At 43.9% G+C, this 12720-nt stretch overlaps 1 pseudogene; it reads left to right on the top strand.

Annotated features, from left to right (window-relative positions):
• Positions 1-2415: 2415 nt before the first annotated feature.
• On the top strand, positions 2416-5761 carry LOC115317371 (annotated as a pseudogene).
• The last annotated feature ends 6959 nt before the right edge of the window (positions 5762-12720 follow it).

Raw genomic sequence — 12720 nt, 5'->3', positions numbered from 1 at the left:
CAATGCTTTGAAGACGCGATAGAACAAATACGTAGTTCCTATTGCGCAGCCCGCGTTCCTACCTAGCGGAGGGGTGGGAGAGGCAAATGGAGATTCTTAGCGCATCGCGTGCACCGCCCTTCTTCAGCCCCAACTCCGCGCGGCGCAATGCCATTGGCCGCACGCGCTATGACGTCAAACCAATAACTGTGCCTGCGCTTCGTAGTTTACACTCTCTCCGATCGTCTACGGTGCGACAAACACCAACACGAGCCCCCTCCCCCAAGCAAAGTCCGTAGATGGCTCCAATAAAGTCATCGCTTTAAAATGAAAGTCGGGATCCCTCTAAGGGTTATTTCTTTATTACCGACGTACAAAACGAAGGGCCAAGTTACCTAAATGTAAAATATAAGGGACTACATAAAAAACTCTAAAGTAGGCTGAATTTTTCAATCATTTTTCTTGCCTCTTTTTAACTCAGGCAAGTTGTATAATTTAGTCAACTTATCCCAGATTTGTATCTGTCTGCAAAAATCCAGAAAGCTCTTAATCTCCTAGTCTAATTTTCTGCACCTTCACTCAAGAAGTCGGTATCAAGCCGATCTGTAATTCTGTTCATATATATTGGCGCTTTCTAATACTTCATGACATTTTACTTAAAATATATCTTTTAGAATTGGTCCTGATCTCTGAAAAAAATTAAGCAAAAGCCAAGGTCGATAAGTTAAAATTTATCTAACTTACTGCGCAACACATTGCGATATTCTCCTTGTTTTCTCAGACTGTCAAGTAATCCCGACACATGCAAGCTGTTTGAAAAAGGTTATAGGTTTCTCTACCCAGGCCTTTGTCGATTCAGATAGCTGCGCAGTGGCGTGACATGAGGCTTTCGTAGCATTTCACAACAAATATGGGTTGAAACCTTTTGAAATGACCTTTCATGTTCGAAAACCAAGTATAGGGGCTTTAACAAAGTGATAGATCTTAAACAATTTCGACGTGGTAGTGGTTGTCCCAATATCTCCTGATTCAATTAAGGAAGTTGGAAGACCATACCTTGCTCACAAGATAGTGTGAGCCTCGGGTCAGTCAAACTGGTTTTGATTTTACCTCGCAGATAACAAAGAGTTTTAAAACGGGAGACCCAATGGGTTGGGGGCTCAGCTGGTCTCCCTATGGACGCCTTCAGTAGCGGTTTTAGGAGTCGAGGGGCCAGCGTTTCTTCCACTACACGGCAAAAAACTAATTTCGGTACACGCAACTCCGAGTTCTCGTAATCAAGCTCGCGTGAACCTAGTCCGGAGACGGTGCGTGAGGAGTCAAAAGAGCAAGGTATGACGTATTTCCGGATTGCGGACTGAGTGCTCAAGACAAGACGAATATCACGTTCGGATTTCAGTACCAACTCAGGATTTTTCTCAAAAATTGTCTTGGAGCGTATTTCTTTCGTTTGGGATATATATCCTTGTAAGACACCGCGTACATTAAAATGCACAGTCGTACTGACTGCATTTAAAAGGTACGAAGTTCTTTTTACAAACCGAAACCGAGTGACAATCACAGTGTACAACCTGTGCTGCCACCTAAAAAGCTGTTTATCAAGTAACATGTCCACAAGGCACCGCCGAGAAGTTTTCAAAATGGACACTTTGCCGTGTTCGTCGTTCTACTCACGGCGTCCAAGTAAGTGCTTCTTTTTAGCCTCAAATGAAAAACTTGATGACAACCATGACATAAAGGTAGTTCCTGATGACTGCAAGGATAAAATGAGGGCTAGATGTCGTCTTGGTTTCCATTAAATTCTTTATTAGAGGCTACTTTCGGCCAGTGTGCAGTAGAATGTACACTCGGTCTCAATGCGACGTGCTGTGCGTATCGACGCGAATCGAGGTCAGCTTGACGGAGCTGATAGATGGATGAACTATAATGGCTGTACCGTTCGAAGCAGGTGGCAGCTTGCGCCACCTAGCCGAAAATATCGTCATTCCTTTTTTTTTTACAATCTGTAATATTTTTTAAAGCACGCTCTCCCCTTTTGAAGTCGTTCCCGTCCCTGTTTTCAGGTGTTTTTTCACCCTTCCCTAAACAAGTTGCAAATTCTTTTTGTTTTCTAATTTTACAAAAATGCGTGAAGAGACTGCGGAACAAATCCTCGAAGCTATGGCGCGTCAAGATTCATTTGACCTTGAGCTGTATAATGACGAAGCGGAAGATCCAACAGTAGTTGTTTCTGGCGCGGCACTGAATCCTCCTGATGATGGTAAGTTTATCAAACCGCATTTCTGAATTCCAAAAAAAAATATATATTGACAAACATTTTTTTTTCCGTGCGCAGATTCTTCTAGCGAAGAAGAAGCAGAGCCACCTGCACCTAAAAGGGACAGCCGAGGGCCACTCTGGCGGCGCGATACAACATTCCACTCGGAGGATTCCGAGATGCCAAACCAGCCTAGCACCTACCATGAGCAACGTGAAAAGTGGAGGCCGAGTGATTATTTCAGTCAGTACATATCAGAAAGCACTCTTGAAAACCTGCGAGAGAAGACAGCCATTGCATATCACCAAAGGAACGGGAAGCTTCTCAACAGCTCACGTGCCGAAATGGCGCACTTCGTCGGTGCGACGTTCATGATTAGCTGGTTAGGCTTCCCCCAAATGCGGCTCTACTGGGCAGCGGGAACAAGGGTTCCTTCAATTGCTGATGTGATCACCAGAGACAGGTTTTTCACACTGAGGAGCAACCTCAAGGCGGTAAACGATTTGGAGTTCTCCGACAAACAAAGAAGAAGTGATCGGCTTTGGAAGGTGCGGCCATTGCTGAATGAAGGGCAGTCAGCGTGCCGCAAGCTACCAAGGATGCCATCTGCAAGCATAGACGAGCAAATTATTCCCTTCACGGGTGTCACAGACCTGAAACAATACGTGCCAGGGAAGCCGCATCCTACCAGCCTAAAGAACTTCGTGCTCGCAACCCCAAATGGCATGGTACTTGACTTTGACGTCTATTAAGGCAAGCAATCTATGAAAAATGAAAGCACTCAAGGCCTTGGAGTGGGACCCAGCGTCGTGCTACGACTAGCACACACTTTGCCGCCGGGAACATCCCTTTTCCTTGACCGTTACTTCACTACCCTCCCGTTGCTAGAAGCACTCAGAGCAAAGAACCTGCGCGGGACTGGAACGATCATGAAAAACAGGCTCCCTAGAACAACAAGCATTGAGGACGACAAGTCCATATCCAAGAAAGGAAGGGGTTCTAGAGTGCAGGTAGTGAACAATGTGGCAGGTGTCTGCTTGGTTAGGTGGGTTGACACAAAGGTAATCACACTCGCCTCCACGCACATTGGCAAGGACCCAATTGGCAGTTGCCGAAGATGGTCCAAAAAAGATAAGGCGTACCACGATGTTCCTCGGCCTGCCATTGTTGAAGAGTATAACAAAAACATGGGTGCCGTGGACCTGTCCGACAGGATGCTGAGTTTGTATCCAACAACTCAAAGGACCAAGAAGTGGACCGTGAGGACAATGTTGTTTATCATCGACTTGGCAGCCGTTAATGCATGGCTACAGTACAAGGATGACTCGCTGCTTTTGAAGCGACAAAAAAAAAAAGATATCCTCGGGCTGCTAGAATTCAAGATGGCGCTTGCGCACTACCAGCTGCTCTCAGTAGAGCGAACGGATGAAGACCTTCTAGATGAGCCTCCACTCAAGCTCTCGAAGACACAGGTTGTGCCACTACCTCCTGAACCTCGGAGAATGGCACAAGCAAAGCATCTACCTGAGCTCGTCAATCAAGTCTCTTCATCAAGGTGCCGCAATCCAGGCTGCTCACAGCGCACAAAATTCAGATGCTCCACATGCAACGTTTTTCTTTGTATAACCGCAACTCGAAACTGTTACAAGCAATTTCATACTATGTAAGCACTTAGTTCCATGTTGTAGTAAGTTGAAATAAATACAGCAAGCAGCCTGTGGAACGTCAAACTTTTTGTATATTGAGACCCAATGTGCATTACAATACACATGTTCCTGCGTAAAAACTACTGGGCTTACGGTTGTAATTCTTTTTTTGTTCAATTCTTCTAATCACAATGTCTCCAGGTATCACTTGTTCATTAAAATCGATATGCGTAATTGGCACCAGGTCTGAGGAGGATAAACCACGTAAAGGTTCACCTGTCGCTGTGTTTTGATCGGCCTCGCACAGAAACTCGGTGATTATGGACGATAGTCATAAGCGCCGACTACGGGGGGCGGGGGCAGAGCCCCTCCCCGGTGATGCCGGGCTCCCCCTCCCCCCCCCCCCTCCCCCCCCCCCCTTCTCCCGACCTCGTTGTAAAAGCAAGTACCATCGCTTCCGGAACCTCTGGGTGCACCTCATTAGTCTCATCTATGCGCCCTGGTGCTCCGTACATATCGATAGCTGCAGCCCAGTGTATAAAAAAAAAATATATCCCCTCACCAGCTCTGGTCACTAAGTGACCAGAGCTGGTGAGTGGATAAATATTTTTAACTATTCGCGCAGCCCTGTTCGGATACCTTGCGTGTGACGTACAATAAAAGCTAGTGCTAGAAATTAGTTTGAAAGCCATTTGAAGTAGTTTCGAAAGACGGCAGTTGCACCTCTAGCGAATCTGCAGCCTACGGAAGTAGACGACATAATACGTTTCGTAAGACCCATTTTGTTTAACCAAATGTTGAAACAATTCATTATGGTCAGTGCGCTTGAACCACAGAATTCGCTGATCATAACTGCAATGACAGCTAAATTATAGGGTCACGAAAGCGGACATTTGTTTAGGTATCATGCCGTCAGCATGCTTATCCCACGTGCCATGACGGAGCAGCAAACATGGGAGGTAAACATAGAGGAGTACAAGCTCTCGTGCAAGAAGAAGAGCCACGGGCGCTGTATGTACACTGCCCTGCGCATGTCCTCGCGACTTGGTCTTGCAGGACGTCAGCCAAAAAGTGAACATGTGCTGTGGATTTTTGTACTTTGTGATCATACTGATAAACTTGGTGACCCTCTCTAAAGCGCGTGGCTTTTTTTTTTCAGAAACTTCAGAGGGAGGAGGATTTGAACTTGTGAAAATGTTGTCCCACAGGGTGGACGATACAGGCCGCTTTTCTGCGGCGAGTTATTTTAAGTTATGAGTGTTATCACATTTCTGCGGGAGACTGAATCTGAAGAGGGAAATGAGGCTGCAGCAGAAGCGAGCGGTCTTCTAAAGATTCTCTCCAAGTTTGACTCATTTTTCGTACACAAGCTTCTTACGATGGTATTTTCACCGATGGAAACTGTAAACACCGCCTTGCAGAAAAGGACACTCTGACCTTACACAGCGGAGACAATGGTGAAAGCCGTCAACGAAAGCATCACTATGCTGCGGCAGACCTTTTCCCGCTTTTGAAAAGGAAGCATTGGAAAAGGCTGACAAGGTGGACGTTGAGGATCCCTTTGTTACAGTTCTCAGGCAAAAACAAGGCCCCGAGCCGTCATGAGGAAGGTTTTGCTGCTAAAGTATATCCATCGGCGATGGACATGTACCGCCGGCGGTACTACAAAGTGCATGACACCGTGCTGTTGTCAGTAAGGCACAGGTATCCGCCTGGCGTGTGGCAACATATTGCACAAATCAAGGAGTTTGCCATAAGAAATGAAGGTATCAAGTATGTCACGAAATTCGACGTTGACGATCTAGAACAAGGACGCCTGTTGCTACGCAGAGACATGCTGATAGATACTGTAAAGCAGCGCAACTCTGCACCCCTATAGACATTCCACGGCGTAGCGCAGATATTTTCGGGTGACAAGGGTCAGCACCTGAGAAATCTTCTGCCGGAAATGGCGAAGTTAAATAAAATTGCGTTGACCATACCAGTCACTTCATACACCTCAGAGAGGCCATTTTCTTGTCTGCGGCGACTCAAAACCTATTTACGGTCGCCGCAGACCGGGATCGGACTCTGAACCCGGCTTTTCGCCTGGCCCATATCTACAGGGTGATTCAAGGAGAGGCCAGGCTCTTTAAATCGACCGCAAATTTCGGTTTCTTAACCTAAAGCGCTACGACTTTGTGCAGCGTTGTCCACAGATGGTGCTTTTTTTTGTAAAATTTGCAAGAATCGAACTTACCCGAGGAAGAAGTAAAGAAAGAAAAAGGCTTAGCTCCTATGGAAAGGTAGCGAAGCCACCGGTCTTCAAACAATACGGCGCCATTTCGCACGGGAGACAAGAGATGGCGCAAGCGGTCGCGACGCCAACTGCGCCAACGAACGAGCATAGGGCGCCCAGAGCCGGCAACTTTAGCAGACGATCTTTCCAACTCAAAAGCGGTGCGAGTTTTTCTGATATCAGTTGCCTATTCAAATTTTTATCATCCTTACTAATAAAACATATTAAATGGACACATAATCGATTAAAAATGATTCGTTGGGATATTTTGACTGTTTTTTTCGGGGTACTGATGTTGTCTGCTTTGCAGTTCATTGTTGTTACCGCGCCTGTTTTTTGTTCCTGCGACTGTCGCCGCCATCGGAACGCGCTCCGCTTTTGAGTCGAAAAAATTGTCTGCAAACGACAATTGGCGCTGTATGCTTGTTCGTTGGCGCAGGGTGCATCGCGACCGCTTGCGCGCCATCTCTTGTCTCCCGTACGAAACGGCGCCGTATTGTTTGAAGACCGGTAGCTTCGCCGCATTTCCATAGGAGCTAAGCCTTTTCCTTTCTTTACTTTTTCCTCCGGTAAACTCACTCTTTGCAAATTTTGCACTAAAAGCACCATCTGTGGGCAACGCTGCACAAAGTCGTAGCGCGATAGGTTAAGAAACCGAATTTTGCAGTCGATTTAAAGAGCCTGGCCGCTCCTTGGGACACCCAGTAGTTTGCCGTAGCTTCGCCCACCGTATACTGTGATACGGGCAACATTTCATTGATCGTATAGTAGTGCCCACAGGTCAACTTACCCGCAGAGGACTCGGAAGAGCAAATCACGGCGATCTACAGAGCAAGCGCGGTGTGACGAGGCCGAAAAGCCTTTTGATTTGCAAAGGCAATCTGCGCTCCGACACTGTAGTGGCTGTCCGAATTATAATTACTGTTTCTGTTTTGTTTCTCTGCAAAAATAATCTACGCGTCGCTAAGCGCTCAGTATTCGCTCAAACGTAGCGCTAGCGGTCCAAACCAGATCACAGAATGTTAGAATTTACTGTTACGTTAATCAAAAGTTATAAATATATATTTTCTTTTAATTTTTACAGGAAAAATGGAAGCCGACGGAGCCCTCGAATACACGGAGCTGTAGGGGCGCCAGTTACCAAGAGCGGGCCTCGTCTTACCGTAGAAATTAAAAAAAAAATATATATATATTTACAATTTTCGAATGAGGTAACGGTTATATTTCAAGCTTCGGTATCTGGTTTGAACCCCTGGAGCTACATTTGGGTGGAGAAAAAGCGTTCGGCGATAAGTAGTTTATTTTTGCGTTAAACAAAAACACGAAAAAACTACTTGGTTTACTTTTACGGGGACGCGCTGTACATGACAGTACACAAACTTTCCTTAGACTAACCGCCGAATTCAGAAACGTCACTCAAACTACACTCAAACTGAAGGGCCCCTCCACTTCCTCGAGGAAGGCGCGAGGGCCGGCGCTGGCCAATCGCGAGGACGGATCCCCCGTCGCGATTGGCCAGCGCCGGCCCTCGTGCCTTCATCGAGGAAGTGGAGGGGCCCTTCAGTTTGAGTGTAGTTTGAGTGAGGTTTCTGAATTCGGCGGTAAGTGTGACATCGAAGAAAGCAATTTCCGATCTTAACGGTTTTCGCATATTCAGCTTGTTTAGACACCTGTAGAGATCGTCATTGGATTTGTTACAGTGCAAGCTGCACGTACAGTGAAACCGGACGCCCGAAAATAGATTGACTGCAAAACCCAGACGTTGAAGTGACAGTGAGCACGCCAAGCCTCCTGCTCATTGTCAGATAAGCCAGACCGGTTTATTTTTTCCTTTGGTTTTATTATTTTCTGCATCTAAGTAACTTTTAGACAAACCCTGTAGATCCCAGAAATTTCTACAGACCCCTTCCGAATTCGCGTGCCGGTTATTAAAAGGTCGGAACCCCTCCAATGGCGGAGCAACTGACATCGTGGAACGTGCAAGTCATTTAAAAAGATAGCGAAGCGAACGTCGTTGCGCGGCCAACGCTAGGAGCGGACGAGTCAAACAAAAACAGCGACGAAAGTGCAACGTCACTGCGCACATCACCTTTTTTTTGTGGGTGTTTTTTTTCTCTTCTAATCCAAACAAAGGCATAATGTTTGCCGTGACGTTGCGGTTTTAGTCCGCCATTAAGCAGGCGTTCCACGGCTGCGAACAGTGGGTATGTAGGGAGTATTTCGAAAAGGGTCTACACCGTTAGCATTATGGGAAAGATGTGACAGGTATTTTGTAGACCGCGTGGTGGTGAGCAAGTTTGAAATAGCCCGAGTCGGCGTCATGCGGTAAGGTGGTTTATTAGGCTATTTGGTTCATGGTTTAAAAAATATAAAAGCGCCGAAAACAACAGATACGTAGAAGTAAGACAACACAAGGCGCACTCCCAACTGTTCTTTATTCGGAAAGAACAAACATAATAAAGGTTCCATCAGCTTGTCATCGGCGTCACGCCATTTTATAAAATGCTGCATAGTTTCTTTGCGTAATTTTTTCTATCTTATTCGTTCACTACTTTCTTTGGAGTAGTTATTTGTTTCCAGCTTGCACTAGCTTTGTTTTTTTTCGCTCATGCGTGTGCAATGTTATTATCCAAGAACTTTCTTTGAAGCTTCCTCACTGTTTACCGGGTTTCCATTTTCCTCCAATACAATTGGCATTTCTTTCTAACCATACGATCTTTAAAGGGATGACGAACCGAACATTTCAGTATTCATAATAAGCGGAGCACTATTTTTGCATGAGTCAGCAGCCCCTGGTGTGCGCGAGCACACGCAACGAAATGGACGTGATCGTATTCCCCACTCACGCTTAATAAGCTCGAATGTGGGATATGATGACGTTAATTTCGTTGCGTGTGCTCGCGCACGCCAGCGGTTGCTGACTCATGGAAAGATAGTGCACCGCTTATTATAGACACTGAAATGCTCGCTTCACCATCCCTTTAACCTTCCTTCCTGTTAGCCGAGACAAATTCAAAACAAACGTGATCACAATCTTCTCCCATATGTTAAGAATAGCGGTTCTTAACATATGCTTAACATTTCGTGCCATGACAGGCACGAAAGTGCCCAACACCGAATTTCCTTCAGCAACGATTTTGGTGTTTGCGTCTGTGGTGGTTCGAATGCACAGTTATCAAATTAAATACAAGAAAGGACGTAAACATGGTTATATCATTTATTATCGGGTAATCAGGATACAAGGTGTCTACTTTTCTTCGCTAAATAAAGTAAACGCTGATAAGGGTCACAAAGAAAAAAGGTGATCAAGCCAGTGTCAGACTAACATTACGAATTAAAACCATGTTTGCGTTTGGCCCTCACTTCAACTTTCGGAACATTTTTGTTTTTTATCTTGCTTGTCGAGGGTTTTAAAGGAAATGTCAAGCATCACTGCCAAACAAGAGGCTGGTACGAATGAGTTCTTGATTACAGACAATCACACATAAGGGAAACAAATTTTTTTCCTTTTTAAGAAATAATTTTATTTTTGTGCCGTCATCTCTCGAGCTTCTTTTTTATAAATCACTTCTTAGATGGAAGCTGGAATACGCAGCCTCCGTTTGGGACCCCGGCATGGAATACCTCGTTCATTCATCGGAGGACGTCAAGAACAAATCCGCACGTTTCGCACTTTCCTACTACCACCGTACTTCAAGTGTAACCGCCATGAAACTATCGTTATCCTTACCCACCCTTGCTTTATGTAGACAATATTCTCGTCTGGTTCCTTTTTCACAAAATTTATCATAATCCGGCCATGCGTCACAATCTACTAACCGCTCCATATTGTATTTGCCGTCGTTTAGATCATAAGAACAAAGTGGGTGTCTTTCCATGCAACACTAATGCATTTTTTAACTCATTCATTCTGCGCACTTTTGTAGAATGAAACCACCTTCCTCATGACATTGCCACCATTGATGACCTGTGCATTTTTAAATATGCTCTATCTAACTTTTTTATTTTTCTGATATATGACTGTTCTTATTTTGACTGTGCTCACTTCTTTGTATTTCCCACGCCCCTCTGTAATGCCTTCCGATTTTGAGGGTGAATAAATAAATAAATAAATACGTGATTCACGGACTGTCTCAATAAGCGCGTTACGTCCTAATGAGCAGTGAGCAGCAAAGGAGAACAGAATGCTGTGTCGGAAACAACATCGACTGACTATAAAATGAAGGGCTCAAATTTAACTATATTAATAAAAACAACAGAAGAAATGTGAAATATATTTTATATACCTGCGTTCGATATGTCAATTGGTTTTTTTTATTGCTACATTTGAAATGTAACTACATGTATTTACCAGTGTTGGCTACTTCAGTACATCCTAGTGACAGTACTACTTCAAGTAGGTTTAGAGAACTTGTATTTCGCTTCATGTACATTCTCTGAGTATGCACTTGCACTTTCCATAATTTTTGTTTCTGGTACTTTCTGGGAGAGTACATTACCTGACGTCAAAGTACATTTCTTAAATTTGGTGTTGTTAAATTTGTGTAAAAAATGATGCTTTGTCAACTGTGAAGAAATAGCAGGAGGGATATTCTACTCTCACCAAAAGCACAAGCAGACAACCCATCGCTCTGTTTGTACCGGGGGTGGCTCGGTGAAATTAAGCTCATTCAATAAGCGTGCTTGGCTTTCCCAGTGCTATACAAACATTATGAGGTAGAATATAAAAGTTCACCAACCTCTAACCAAAAAAAAAAAAAAAGGAAAAAGGACGTATCATTACGTGAGAACGCCCTATCATCTTTCGAGTTTTCATCTGGCCATTTCTGCAAAAGAAGTAAGGACGGGTATAAGACTGATACAAATAAGTGCCGTATAAGTAATTGATTGTGTTAAATAGGGCGTCAGCGAGCGTAAAACAACTACTGGCCATTTGACTATTCAGTATTCGCTGCCATTTCCGAAAATAATTGATGCAGCCCCGATTACCTCTGAGGCAATAGATAGCAGTTTTAGAAAAAAATATACACTGTATAATTGAATAAAAGAGCAACATGAAAGATTGTGATAGAAAGTTTTTGTACTTTACTTCGAATGTATATTGTCTTTACAGTGCTTTACTTGAAGTACATTGCGCCCGCTGTACTTACTACTTTACTTAAATTACATAGCCTCTAATTTACTTTGTACCTTACCACAAGTACATGTATTTTACCAAGCACTGGTATTTATTACGTTGTATATTAATTATTCTTGTTTAATTATTTTAGGCAAATTATGTGTAGTCTTTTCAATTGATTTTATGCTTTCTTGTCTTGCACGTGCTTTGTTTACATCTTGAAATTTTGTATTTTATTAGTCCCTTTAAAGGCCGACGACCAGACCCAAGGTCCTGTAAGGTAGAAGATCCTCCTCACCGTGAGGGAGGGGAAAACAGGCAACGGTGGAAAGGATAAAAGGGGAGAGAGGAGGAAGAAGGCGTGAAGTGGAAAGCGCTAACTGGTCGTCGGCCTTTATCGAGCCTGTGCGGTATTTTGAATAAATAGTAAAATTCTCGAGCCCACGCTTAGCCCTTTTTAAGCTGTTATGACCACTCATAGCTTGAGAAACACATGGCTTCGCGTACCATGTTCATACTTCTCGCTTCGTTCTCCGGCGTTCTTGTCGACTAATCGCGCAATTACCATTGGTTGAGGAGTGATAATAATATGCTCGGGACCCGCCACGCCCTACGGTTTTTAGGCTGTCAGTGACAACAGTAACTATAACAGAAAACACATAGAAATGATCAACGGATGAAGCGCAGCGCGCCCAAGCGGCATTGCCATTTTAGTTAGCGTAACTTCGAACGTCGAGTCTACTATTCTGAGTCATGTTTACGTCATATAGACTGACCTTTGAGAAAAATGAAATGTTATTTAATGCAGTAGCGGACCCTTTAACCTTGATATTTCCACTTATCCTCCGAATCTGCATTTTTTTCCTAACTTTGTCTTACCAGTGCGTAGATCCGTTTAACCATTTTTCACAACATATCTATGTGTGAAATCTAACCAAAGATACATCAATCCATTCAATCATGAAATTAAATAAATAAAAAAGCAGCTTCGTAATAAAAAAAAAAGACGGAAAAAGATGTATTTCACAGGTCGGTTTTTTCTCCATAAAATTACAAAGCGTAGCTCCTTTTCTGTGAAAAATAGGACCAAGAAGCTTGCCAGGGTCTACGGCGGGTGGCGACGCAGACGACCAAGTCGAGTAGTGGGGTGTTTTTACGACGAACGAAGAACGTATTGACAAACATTCTACAAAAAAATTTAATTATTTTTCGCCCGAATATTAATGCAAGAATTGACAGCAATCGATTATGATAAGGGATACCAAAATTCTAACATGTTGGAATAAAGCGTAAGTAACTTACAAAAAAAAACTTTTTTTTTTTTGTATTAGCGAGGAGTGCCGGAGGAAAAAAAATATCTGCGCGGAGCTACAACGCACTCCGCACAGACTTATTGTGATTGACCTTTCTTCGTGTAATTCTGACCTTTCTCCAAACCCTT

The sequence above is a fragment of the Ixodes scapularis genome, unplaced genomic scaffold (genome assembly GCF_016920785.2).
Source record: "Ixodes scapularis isolate PalLabHiFi unplaced genomic scaffold, ASM1692078v2 PGA_scaffold3__209_contigs__length_174095766, whole genome shotgun sequence".
NCBI classification, from domain to species: Eukaryota; Metazoa; Arthropoda; class Arachnida; order Ixodida; family Ixodidae; genus Ixodes; species Ixodes scapularis.
This window is presented reverse-complemented; position numbering and strand designations above follow the sequence as displayed.